The following is a 12,972-nucleotide window of genomic DNA, read 5'->3' as shown; positions in this document are numbered from 1 at the left end:
GGGGAGTAGATCACCATCGTGCGTCACGCGTGAGTAGCACGCACGATAGAGGCACGAGATTTAAAACCCGAAAGACCAAAACAAATATGGCGGCGCGCGGCTTTTTTCACGCAAGGTCACTTTTGTACTGTTGGAGACGAAATTCGCATATACAGGAGGCTTTACCTGCTAGAACAACTTTAGCCAATTCTGCGTATTTAAGAAAAATTGTTTCGGGAATTCAATGTTTCCCAAATTTTAAAGGCAACTCGATCGATCGTGACAGCCACCGGGAGCGTATAAAGGACTCGCAAAACATAACAAATCTACCCAGAATTTCTGTAAAAATCCTACAGAGTAAGCCCAGGAGATTGTCTTTAACGACAACCACAACTGTAAATGATGTTTTAGCAGCGAACAGAAGAAAACGCATGTTCGGAGCCCGCTCGCCCACGCGGGCACACGAAGCAGTCAGCGGTGGTCAAAACAGCTCATGAGTAATCGCCGATCTTATAAAGTCTGGATTTTTGAATGCGTGTCTACGCGCGTGGGAATAACGGAACTCACGACGGCTTTTACATGAAAACAAGCCCGGTGACCCCTTCTTTTTATTGTTTTAATATGATATTATTATTGAGCGGAAACGTCAGGAAAAAAAAAATTCAACGGAAGGAAATTTGCACTTTGTGCAAACTGTCGTTTTTCCAAGTTTACGAGAAATCGGCTCCGTAAAATTATTTCAAAATTGATGTGCATTTTCATTTTCAGATGCTAAAAGCTATTGATTAAAAAAAAATCGGGGTCACCGAGTTAATTTTTTAGATATTAGTGACATAAGCGAAAAATCAGGTCTGGAAAATCCTTTTGGAATGTTGCCATGGTAGCTGCTGACGACAAAATAACAGCTGTTTTAGGTCAAGTATAAATTATATAATCCAAACCCACAAAAATATTACAGTGGCCCTGGTCTGCCTTTTTGTTCTATTCTTACAAAGTTATGAACTGTCAAAACCTGAAAACTGGTACGAGCCACCTTAAAACAATATTGCGAGGTTTTGTGCTATATTCTAAAGCTATTGTATTACAACGTGAACTAGGGCCTGGTTAATTTTGCGAATTTGATAGCCTTTGAATGTGAAAATCCTTTTTGATCAATAAAATCTCTTTAGAGCAACGAAAGAAATCATCCAGTTAAAGTTGGAGCGAAATCTTGAACACCTGAGGGGTTAATCATTGTATCCTTAAGCTAAGTCTAGCATTTTTACTGCAAAAGCCTCTTTACAGCAAAACAGTGAAAATTCATAAACGCATTCTTCAGTGTTCGTTAAATTGGTATTATAGATATCGCAAAGGTGCAGAGATTATGAATTTCAGAAAAAAAAAATCAAGCGGTTGAGCCTAAACAAATTCTGCATGTGCCAGTTTCACCTGGATTAAAATCTTCGCAAAATACCTTTCCGAACTACAGTACATTGAACTGTCAAAATGCGAAATGTAAGTTTGATTTCTTGCGTGTTTTTTTTTTTTTTTTGAGTAAATCACTCGTCTTCCAACCACTGAGAGGGGGAACTTGAAAGGATTGTAACTTCCGATTCCAGATAAAATGTTTTAATGTTGATTTGATTGCCCGCAACATATAGTCTTAAACTCTCTCAGTTCCAAGCTCAACAAAATCTCCTTACTTGTTTCTAGACATCATTTTAGTGAATGGTTCAAAACCAGGAGTATCAGTAGTAATAGTAATGTAATAGTAACTTTATATAGCGCTAAAATTATAAAATCTAAGATTACAGTAAAAATATAAGAAAAATGTGTCTAAAAATAATACAATTTAAAAAACTATGGCATGCTATACGCTAATTTCAAAAAGTACGTTTTTAACTTTGATTTAAAAACAGTCAGGGTTGGGCTTATTTCACGAGGAAGTTTGTTCTAAAGAAAAGGTCCAGAATGTGCAAAGGTGCAATAACCAAATGTCCTGTGTTTGGTTTTGGGAACAGCGAGGAGGCTATGGTCTTGAGATTATGGTTATGGTCAGTAGTACATATGGTGTGAGCGAGCTGGTGATGGTAGTTCTGAAAAGAACTGTTGTTCATGACTGGCAATCCAATAACGTGGAAACTATTTTTCATTTAACTTTTAACACTGAAGACAATGCCTGCTCAGGTTGTCGAAAAATTATTCCCCATTATCAGTTTATTCAAAACTACCTTCATCCAGACGACCGCACTGGACAAAATAAACAATTTTACTATACATTTTAATAATTAACAGTGTCTGACACATACTTCTGGCATACACCAAATTTTAAATTTCATTATGTAATTAGGTAATCAGGTATCTTCCTTAAAATAGCAGTGCAGTACACTGTATATAACAACGCACTGGGATAAGATTGAAAACATGACCATGAGAAGAGCCCGATGTATGAGGGGTGGGTTCTCTTACATTATCCTTTCTTGACTGCCATGAAAAACATGTTCTGGTTATAAAATGGTGCACGCAAGGGGCTCCTGTGCGAGCTTAACCAAAACAGAGACAATACTAGCCAATCAGATCACTCCCTGAGCCCAGCCACGCCGCCTCTGCCCCCCTACCCGCTGCCTTGTCCGCCACTCTTCTCCAAGAAAACAGAAAAACAACAACAACAAAAAAAGCCTGATCGCTGAGTGAGGTTACATCTTTGTGGGGAAATCCTGCAGCTAGTTGGAATTTTGTGATCTTATTCGAGAGCAAAGCATACAAAATGTCATACATTTCCTCAATATTTGCTTATAATTAAGTCTCAACATGTTTCCAAATTTAAGGTAGCAGTACAAGAGTAAAGAGATTATTTTTCATTTGTACTAGATGAACCTTTTTACAGTCTTAAGCTTAATTTGTCGATTCTCCTTACTGACTGCAATATTTGTCCTATTCATGTTATTCCACATAATTTCAGGATACATGAACATCAAGACAATGTCTTGTTCAACTTTTTGCTTTGGAAAAAAAATATGAACTAAATAATGAATTTCTTCTTTTTGTCGCAATTCAAAACGCTCGAAGGTTTTGCGGTTACCTTAATTCCTCTACATGTGATTTGTCACATTCTAAATTTAAAAACATTACCTATCCTTCCGAGTTTTTAGTTTCATCAGATAATATCATTATAAGACCCATTAAGAAATATTGACCATTTACATGTACAACAGTTTAAATCAACAGGGTTCTTCATAAGTTTTGTAAATGTGGCACATTTGAATATCCAAGCATTTAGCTGCGTGACATTATTAATAATGGTGGCTTGCAAAAGCTGTCACATAGGTGAAAAGGTGGCTTATCTTTGAAGTTTAGCTAACAGTTCACAGTCCTGACATCACAAAAAGTAACATTATAAAATTTTCAGTATCACAGAGCTACAGAAAATATCCATACCTCCCCCAAAGAAGGTTTTTTTTTTCTAACACCTCCCCACCCCTCTGTAAATTCCAGTTAAGCTTCACACATTTCTTTAAATTTTTTGGTCTTCCAGAACCCCCACCCCCCAAGAAATTCCAATCCCTTCTGTGGGATAGTATGAATATTTTCTGGAATTGCACAATGGGCAACAAAAGTGTTGAGACACTTTGCAGCTGTGAAGTTCAATTTTCGAGCGTCTTGGAAACATTTCCCCCCTCCCCCCCCCCCAGACAATGTTGATTTTTCTATTTCACAACATTGAATTGGGGGGCGGGGGGTATCAGAGAATTAATGCTAGAAGCAAATAAAATAGCTGTCACAAATTTTTGCATTTAAATCAAGTATTAATTCATTATCATTGCACACCATGTATACACTGTACTTTGTAAAACCACTACAGCTGGTCTTGCCGTCTGTCTGGGCTTTCAGCCGCCTGTTTGTTTTGGTTGGGTTGTGTTTGGGCGTTTATTTGCTTTACGTTCATTTGGCTGTTCATTTCTTGGCCGTTCATTCAGTTCTTGTTGTTTGAACTGGGTTATCTGTCTCATATTCATACTCATATAAAGTTCCAGAAATGAATATATCAAAGTCTAGCGAGTGCTGTACAGCTGTAGCTCCTGTGTTTTAATAGCGGGAAAGGCATCCCCACAGTGATCGTGGAAGTTTTTCCTTTGTTTTCAACAGATTATAAACAAATGATTATTATTATGGATACATTGTATATGTATGTATGCTTTGCAAAACCACTACTCACTAGATTTAGGGAAAAATCATAAAATTATACTAAAATTAACTGGTCCATGCTGAACATTATTGCTATCAACATTGGTGACTTCCTTTACTTGGAAAACAACAGAAATTGAAATGATGGCCATATCGTCCACATTAAATGGCATACACCGTACAAGTACATAGATGACAAAACATGGATGGTCTGTGCCTCTTCGACAAAAGCAAATATTTTTAAAGTAGTCTCCAAGCAAGATTATAATAAATTAACTGCCACATGGTTAAATTTCAAAATTAATATACACGGTTGCTCAGATTAATTTCTTAGCTGGGACATTACATGATTATGTACTTTTAAGGGACTTTCCATTCCCACTCATTTCAAGAGAACAAACTTGGAATGTCACAATTGGAATGTCACGAAAAATTCACATAACAACATCTGAAGCAAATGAACACAACAAAAAATTTCCTCCCACTTTTAATTAATAACCCTCCCCGAAGACAGTTTGCAAGTGATTACTGTTGGTGTTCCCTTTGCCGAGCACCATATTATATCCAGAATAAGCCAGAGATATGCTGACAAAAGTTTGTAATTAATCTTTGCATGAAATAATTGAAATTTATAATTCTTATTCCAAAGGTCTACAGGCGTGCAAGTGAAAGCCACTGGAGTGATCAACCGTCTTACTGCCAATTAATTTAGGTGCCTTAGTTTTAAAGACTATGGATCATTCACATATCATTTCTGGTAAATAACCACCAAGAAATTACAAATCCTGTTTCACCACAAACCATGATTTACTTGCTTACAATAAAGGTCTGTTCAATTATGCAGTGAAAGTACTGTAGGCAGCCTTGCATAAGGAAAAAAAATTAGTCCTTTGATCACAAGTTCTTGGCTTTAATATTGATACAGTAAATTTAAATAGTTTCCCAGAAGAATTTAGAAGATGATGGAACATGGAGTCCTCAGAAAAAGAAACAAACTACATGTAACAAAAATGCACTGGAAAATATACATTTCACTAAAAAGAGAAATTTCATGAAACTGTACTCACCATTTCCTATGATGGAGATAAGGTCCTTTCCTGTTCCAATCTTTTTTGTTAGTTACTGGAACTATCCCTAACCCAACCATTGTTAATGGAATAAGTCATCCAGAAACTGTTGGTAAACCGAAAAATACAGTCAAGTAAATCAGTCCTCTCTAGCTTGTTATAGGAGATGACAATGTTATACTAAGGAAATGAACAGAATCCTGGTCAAAAATTTCAGGCAGCTGACTAGTAACTGCATTGTTGTTGCAGGACAAAGCATATAATATGACAGGGACAGGAATCAGAAATCTTAAACCAATTGAAAGTACATTGACTTTATAACTGCTTATTTGGAAAAGTTGTAGCATTACACGTACGAGCCAATCACGAGCCCAAGTCAATCATGAGTCACGAGTCAACCTTGAATCAACCACGAGTCAAGATAGTTTTTTTTCCTATATTCACGTATTTTATTTCCTACAATCTATTTTTTTTCAGAACAAAAGAAAAAAAAATTGGCTTGACTCATGTTTGACTGGAGGTTGACTCATGACTCGGGGTTGACTTGGGCTTGCAGTTGACTTGGGCTTGCAGTTGACTCGTGCAACGTTAAAACTCTATTTGGAAATGCTATGAAGACAGCATATTTTCCCTGTAAACTGCATGTATAAAGTGACACAGAATTGAAAAGGGAAATGCACTTCAATTCACTGACTAGAGCAAGAAAACAATTACCACCCAGTATAAGATCAAATTGATAGCTGAAATTTCAAAAACAACAACAACTGTACATTGTTTTCTTACTTAAGATACTAGTATTGTGGGGCCACGAATTTCAAGTACAGGGTAAATCTGTGAAATCCCGCCAAATTCACAAGAACATGCAAAATACCACAAAATTCACTAGAAATCTAACCAAGTACATGACGTTACAACACATTTGAAACGTGTCTCTGCTGTTGGGGCTGTCTACTTGCCGTAGACTTACAAATTTATTGTTGAACTTTGTCACTGCAACGAGTAAACAACATCCCCAAACTACCAGGCATTCTTACATTACTGTTGCCAAAAACTGGGCAGTGGCCACGATGTACATGTAAAATGTTTTGCCATTGGCGCATTGTCTATTGTTGTTAAAATTTATGATGATCTCTGTTAAAAAGAACCTCGTGGTCAAACAAATGGCAAACACATACACTAGTACAAACAAGTTGCCCAAATTTTCCTGGAAAACTGCCGGTTTTAGAAAGGCAACAGCTATAAGTAGTGAGAGTTTCTGTTGTTAAATTGTAGAGGCTAATGCTCATCATTCCCCCCTCCCCCCCCCCCCCCATAAAAAATGGTAAAATTGCCGTCTTTTTTTGTTAAAAGTGTTCGTCAAAGCAATGCAAAACCGATCACTTTTCAGCAGAAAATTCCCACAAAATCAGCCACTTTTTGCCACTTGTTTCATAGCGAAATTTGCCTTGAAAATTCCCGCAAATTTCCCACTAAATCGGCTGTTTTATCTGCAAATTTGTCTATGAAAAGCCCAAAAAATTTGACTTTTTCTTCTGCGACCTATCAGAGGCCCTGAAAAGGAGTGAAAACAAGCTGCTTGAACAAAGGAGAGCCTCCAAGACTTTGCAGTACAATTTGCTCAGCCCCACTAGCCTTTGTGCCATAAACATTGCTGAGAGTACAAGTAAATAAAGGTTATTTACATGAATTTATCTTATTTTAAGAAAATTCAAACATTTAATAGGCCCTCAGTTGAAGGAATACTCATTTTACTAAAAAAGAAAACTGTACTCACCATATGCTATCATGATACTGCTAACTTCTCTCTCAATCTTTTTGTTAGTTTTGCCATTTATTAATGCAGTAATTTATCCAGAAACTGTTGGAGAAAGCAAAATATAACTAAATTCCAACCTTTCTAGCTAACAATTAGACAGGACAATGATAACCTTTGTTTATCGATTGATAAACACACACGTAGCAATTGGACAGAGCCATGCATGTTGTAGGACCAAAATTTCTGGCAACTGACGCAACTGCATAAAGTTGCAGGTGAAAAAAAACAAAACAATCTAGTCTGTTATGTACTTTAAAGATTAGCCCTTTTCACAGTTAACTTTTCTCCTTTGCATTACAATATAATCTAACACGTGTGCAACGCAATTTTAGGCTGTTTCGTAGTTTCAGCCCAAAATTGCCTTGAATCTGCCTTGGATTACATTGCAATGCAAATGAGAAAAACTAAGTGTGAGAAGGGCTATCTCAAGTCTTTACTTTGTACTGACAACTGATGGAGGAAGCTTGATGAATGTTAAAGTACCTTTACGGTCTGTTTTATACGGAGTAAAATACATGTAAGGTTGTCCTTGAGTATCAAAGTCTCTTATTTCCTGCCTAACCCAAGTTGGGATATCACCATTTAAACTAAAGTAAGATGTTTTGGTAGGTCATATTCATCATCCACTGTAAATAAGGGATAATCATGATGGTTGAACCTTTAAAAGTACTAATTAACACAGTGGATGTGTTATTTGGGTTGTTGCACAGCACTTCTGTTTTCTCTCTAGAGAGAAGCATTGCGTGACGACACCAGTAACCATAGGAAGGAGACAGACGACGATCGAATAGTATCCCATGATGCAATTTTCTACATACGTGACAAAACATATAAGTTATCATGGATTTCAGAGTGAAATAACGTGGTTTTCTCCGCGGTCTATTTCTTATATTTATTGCAGTAAAAGGTTAGAAAAGTGCATTATTTAAATCTTTGACACGACTATAATGTTTTGTAACTGTTTAAGAGCGCAGCCCTATTAAAGTATTCTTGTCTTTGATTGTGTTATATGACTATTCGCATCACAAAGTGTTCGTTGACCCCTAACAAGGTCATGAATATTTGCTTTTCTTTGCACAGTATGTTGATGTCTTCGATTTTTGGGCATCACGCCACAAAATATAGACATAATAATGATTTTTAGCGAAGAAGTACCAAGAAGTACCCACATTTTCATGACCTTTTAAGTGATCGAAGTGGACTGAAATTTCGTAACATACCAGTGTTGTGTGTGAATGTCTGCTTCAAGTCTCAGTTCATTTGCCACTTTATTCCCTAGCTTGGTCATCTTTTAGAGTCAAAATGATGATTTGCGAAGGTGTTTTGGTTACTATTCTTTCCGAAACTGCAAAATGCTCAGCAGTGATAACTAGCCTTAGTAATGGATTGTTTAACTTCGTAAATTTCAATAGTTCAATGGAGCCGTAATCAAGAGATGTCATGCAGTAAACGGCACAACACGGAACAAGCCTGCTAAGAAGTGGACAAGAGATGTCAAAAGAAAAATCAGAAAACCCCTTTACTTCTCTTCGGAGAATGTACCTGTTGTAACTTATTCGCATCAGCACAGGGCTTCTTACCCCAGCGAATAATTCGTCCATAGGCGAATTCACAACAACCACAGGGACGAGAGCGCTTCTTCGTTCGTCCATGCTTTCCACATAGCTTATATGTATTTCTCGACAGACCAACGAAACACAAGTAAAACCCTTCACTGTAACGGCAAAATTGTCCTTTGAAACGCAGTGAATATAAACTAACTCGGTACTCTTAAAAGCAGACGCCATGGAATCCAGACAAGTGTGAAAGCATGCCATGGCTTCATCACGAGAGCGTGGAATAAATGATGACGTCACGTATGCAGTGATAATATAAGCCTAAACCAGAAGCATCATGGGATACTATTCGATCGTCGTCTGGGAAGGAGACTATATCAATATTCGATGTATGGAAATAATTTATACTAACTAGTGTTATGAGAAGAAACTATTCACCTGTAATGCAATAGAACACAACTTAAGGAGGCTTTTCCCCAATCGTTTGCAACTTGTTCCATTATTATGAATCATCCACAAACTGTTGAAAGAAGTATTCTAGTAAATACAGTGTACATTGCATTCTCAATTGCTGATGATATTGAAAATCCAAGGAAAAATAAAAAATGAAATTAAAAAAATTTGAAAACATTGCAGTTGCAGAGTACCTGCTGAAATTCTTGTAATCTGCAATGGCCACTTTCCTCTATGAGATGCACCTGCAGGGAATCATGGTGCAGTCAAACCCCTATTAGGTGGCCACCTATTAAACAGCCACCCCTATTTGGCGGCCAGTAATCAGTCCCGATGGAGCCTTTCTATTGTTTTTACCTTTATTTAGTGGCGAGGAACCTGTTCCTCAAAGGTTCTGAAAGTTTTCGCACCCGAAAAGCCGTTGCAAAATCTCAAACCTTATGACTACAGAGCTGTTTTATGCATATATTCTTAAGATAAACAGAGGATCCCTTCATACAAGAAGTTTCAGGCGTACACACCTCTCTGTCTCTAAATACCAATTAACTAAAAATGGCTTTGTGGGCCTGAAAAGTTTACGGGGCTTTCGAGAAACGAGCCCCTGTCCTCTTAAAGCAGCCACTATTCATTTTCCCAAGGGTGTCTGTTCACTAGGGGTTTAACTGTAGTTAAATATGATATCCAGTCCCAGATGATGAATACCACTACCATGACACAGGGGCATCTCATTGAGGAAATTAGCCATTCAGAATATAAAACTCTACAAAATAGAACTAAATAATGTTAGTTGCCACCTATGTCATAAGACAAAATAGAAATACTACAGCAGATTAAAAAAAAAAGGAAAACGATGTGTGAATAAATTTTACAGGTTTAAAAATGAAATAATTTTCCAGTATGAAGCAACAGAGGGCAGGGCAATTGACAAACTGAAACTGGCTCATAATTATAGTGGTGTATTTGCTCTCTATAGAAGAAGCAAATGCCAGAGCCTTACATCTCTGGGGTTGGGGGAGGGGGGTTAGGTTGCATGCAATTAATCTGAGTGCACCCTCTACTAAACCACAGAATACCTCTAAAAATTTCAAACCTATAATGCACAATGCCGTTAGTACAGGAAAGAATTGCGCAAAAATAAGAATTTCGAATGTACATGCGCCTAAAATGGCTGTTTCGCAAGGCGTTTATGGTAAAATGTACAGGCGCCATCTTCTTTGACTTTTGTACAAGTAGTTCTACACCAAAACAAGTTTCCCACCCTTGATTATTCAATACGCACAACTGAATGAATAAAAGGTCACATTAATTCAGGCCCAGTACGAGAGAGGAAACCATCCACATGCTACTAAATCAATCTGTGGCGTTTCAGAGAGTTTTTAAGGCCATTCGTTTGCTAACCTTACCTCGAGCTTTCTCTTACAACCAGCATTTCCAGTGGATACAAATTCGAATACACAATACAATCTTGTATTCAAAGCCAAAGGTTCTTCTTAAACTTACGTAGCTTCTGAATTCCTCAAAAATTTCAACTCTACGTGCAACACAAACACTCGAAGTCCTAACCATAGACCTGTCGAATCGTTAACCTTGCTTGTTTTGCTTGCTTCACGTGATGAATAAATTAGTCCTTCTTGAAAGGTCAGCGAAGAGCATGCGCCTCTTCGGTTGGCGGTTTTCCGGAAAATTACTATTCCATTTGACTTTCAACCAAAATTTCCGGATTTTTTTGCTAAATAGTGAGCACCCTCTACAATTTCCAGAAAAGAAACCAGTGCCCAGTGTAAAATGTTCCAACTTTTGAATGCAAAAGAACAAAAAAAGCAGAATAAAACCGCGCCCAGGAATCATGTTTTGTTTTACTTTCCTAACCCTGACTGATCTGTTGGGATTAAAAAGCAACTCACACGAAAAGGTTGAAGGTCCAGGAGACACCCAGGGAGGGGGGGAGGGGGGGTTACTCCCTTACACGGGCTGTATAGGTACTTGCGGCCCAAAAGGGTATGGTTTTTCAGCTGTTTTGGTCATAAATAAGGTATGGTTTTTGCACTCTAGCTTTGATATGGGTATGTTTTTAAGAAATAGCCACTTTCTCATCATTATCGAAAAGAAAATCAACAAAAGCCCTTCACAAATTATGTTTACGGTTATTTAACATTGGTCTGAACTAGGGAACTAATTATAACGCAAGTCCGAAACAGGGTTTTGATTTAAGGGTTAGGTCATAAATAGGGTTTCTAATTTTTGGTCAGGTCATAAATAGGGTAGGGAATATCGCAGATTTTGGTCATAAATAGAGTAAGGGTTTAGGGAATCGGGCCGCACACCCCCACCCGATTTTTCTAGGAGTACCTCCCCCCCGGGAGGAGACACTTCGTCTCGGGAGGCGGGGGAGTACTTCCAGGAAAATTGGATGGGGTGAGCGGCCCGCTTTAATAAAACCCTTATCCTATTTATGACCAAAATCTACGATTTTCCATACCTGACCAAAAATTTGATATCCTTTTTATGACCTGACCCTTAATAAATACCCTGTTTCAGACCTGCCTTATAATTAGTTACCTAGTTCATACCGATATTAAGCGCGTTGTGAAGGGCTTTTGTTGATGGTCTTATTGATAATGATAAAAAAATTGGCTTCTTCTAAGAAAACAAGGACATTTTTCAAGTTAACAAAAAACAGAGAAATAAAATCGTAAAAACTATGCTAATTAAGACGACATATTCAAAATACCGTTACGGTAATGTTTTTGCTCCTTGTTACTCGATGAACTGTTATCTATGGGTTAAAAGAAATCACTGGATCGCTTATATCCATTTTTATTAGCCTGTTATGAAAACTGCCCTTTATTGTAATTTATAGTTTGGGATATTGACCTGTACCTCGTTCAAGAGGTGGAGAGAGAAGCTCAGGAAAAAGTGAAATAGCACTTTTCTCAATCGTCTTAAAGTTAGTTTCTCTCTCAATTTGTCTCTTGTGCGTGTCCCTTAAGACCGATCAGGCGTTCTTTTTCGGGTCACGATCCTCTCGGTGGAGGGGAACGCGGGCGCACCGAAACACCCACGGCTGGAGACTGAGCCTACAAAAAAGAACGCCTGGACGCGGTTAGAACGGACTGTTACTAATATGCGTGCCAGGAAGGCATGCGAAGCATACGAGACGGGATCCCTAACCAAATAAAAAGGCAAAGCACAAGCTAATTAAGCTAACTTAGGCTAACAAGAGTGCTATTCCTCTCCGCTTTCAAGTCTTTCAACGTTAAAAAGTGGAAAGCAGAGGCAAATCCAGGGGAGGGGTGGAGGAAGTTGCAACCCCTCTCCCTAACCCCCTCCCCCTCTTTTGAGGATCTTTTCTTCTTTCGTTATTTATTTGACTCACCATAAAAATAATAGAATAAAAATAGTACTAAACGTAGTTTTTGACACTTCCAACAATTGACAGATCGCCAAGTTAGGAAAAGATAATAGGCTGATTTAGCAACAGGACGGGAACGTCCGATGACGACTGCAGGGCGCGCGCAATAGCCTGGATTGTGTTCTGATTTGACGATATTTGGGTGTTTGTACCGCACGCGCCGTCGTCAAGTGACGTTCCTGTTCTCTTGCTAAATCAGCCTAATGAACCTTTCGCGACTGCTTTATTACTGCATTACTGTTTTTCGAGAAACTCCAGATTTTATCAACCTCGTTGCCATTGCCTTTGCCCATGGGAACAATCATTTAGTTAGACTTTGTGAACGGCATCAGAATAAATGCGCAAAGGATATAAAAATATAAGGGAAAACTTCACTTTATAACGAGGCGATACTGTACGACTCCTAAATCTTACAGCATCCTGCAAGATTTTTAAATCTTACAGGATTAAAAACATGTATGGGTATAAACTGGTTTACTAGAAATTTGAGGAATTAAAAGAGGTATACGTTAACTGTAAACTCTT

The 12,972-nt window shown here is 37.9% G+C and overlaps 1 long non-coding RNA gene across 2 annotated transcripts in view; it reads right to left on the bottom strand.

Moving 5' to 3' along the window:
• Positions 1-10,610, bottom strand: part of LOC145494028 (uncharacterized) — a 14,930-nt gene extending 4,320 nt beyond the window's left edge. Inside the window, exons 1-4 of one of the 2 annotated variants that reach the window (XR_014050224.1) lie at positions 10,439-10,610; positions 9,021-9,102; positions 6,985-7,068; positions 5,211-5,316 (exon numbers count right to left, since the gene is read on the bottom strand). This is a non-coding gene — a long non-coding RNA (uncharacterized LOC145494028). The other variant, XR_014050223.1, reaches the window with a different exon arrangement.
• Between the last annotated feature and the right edge of the window lie 2,362 nt (positions 10,611-12,972).

Source organism: Orbicella franksi, chromosome 8, assembly GCF_964199315.1.
Source record: "Orbicella franksi chromosome 8, jaOrbFran1.1, whole genome shotgun sequence".
Classification (NCBI taxonomy): Eukaryota; Metazoa; Cnidaria; class Anthozoa; order Scleractinia; family Merulinidae; genus Orbicella; species Orbicella franksi.
This window is presented reverse-complemented; position numbering and strand designations above follow the sequence as displayed.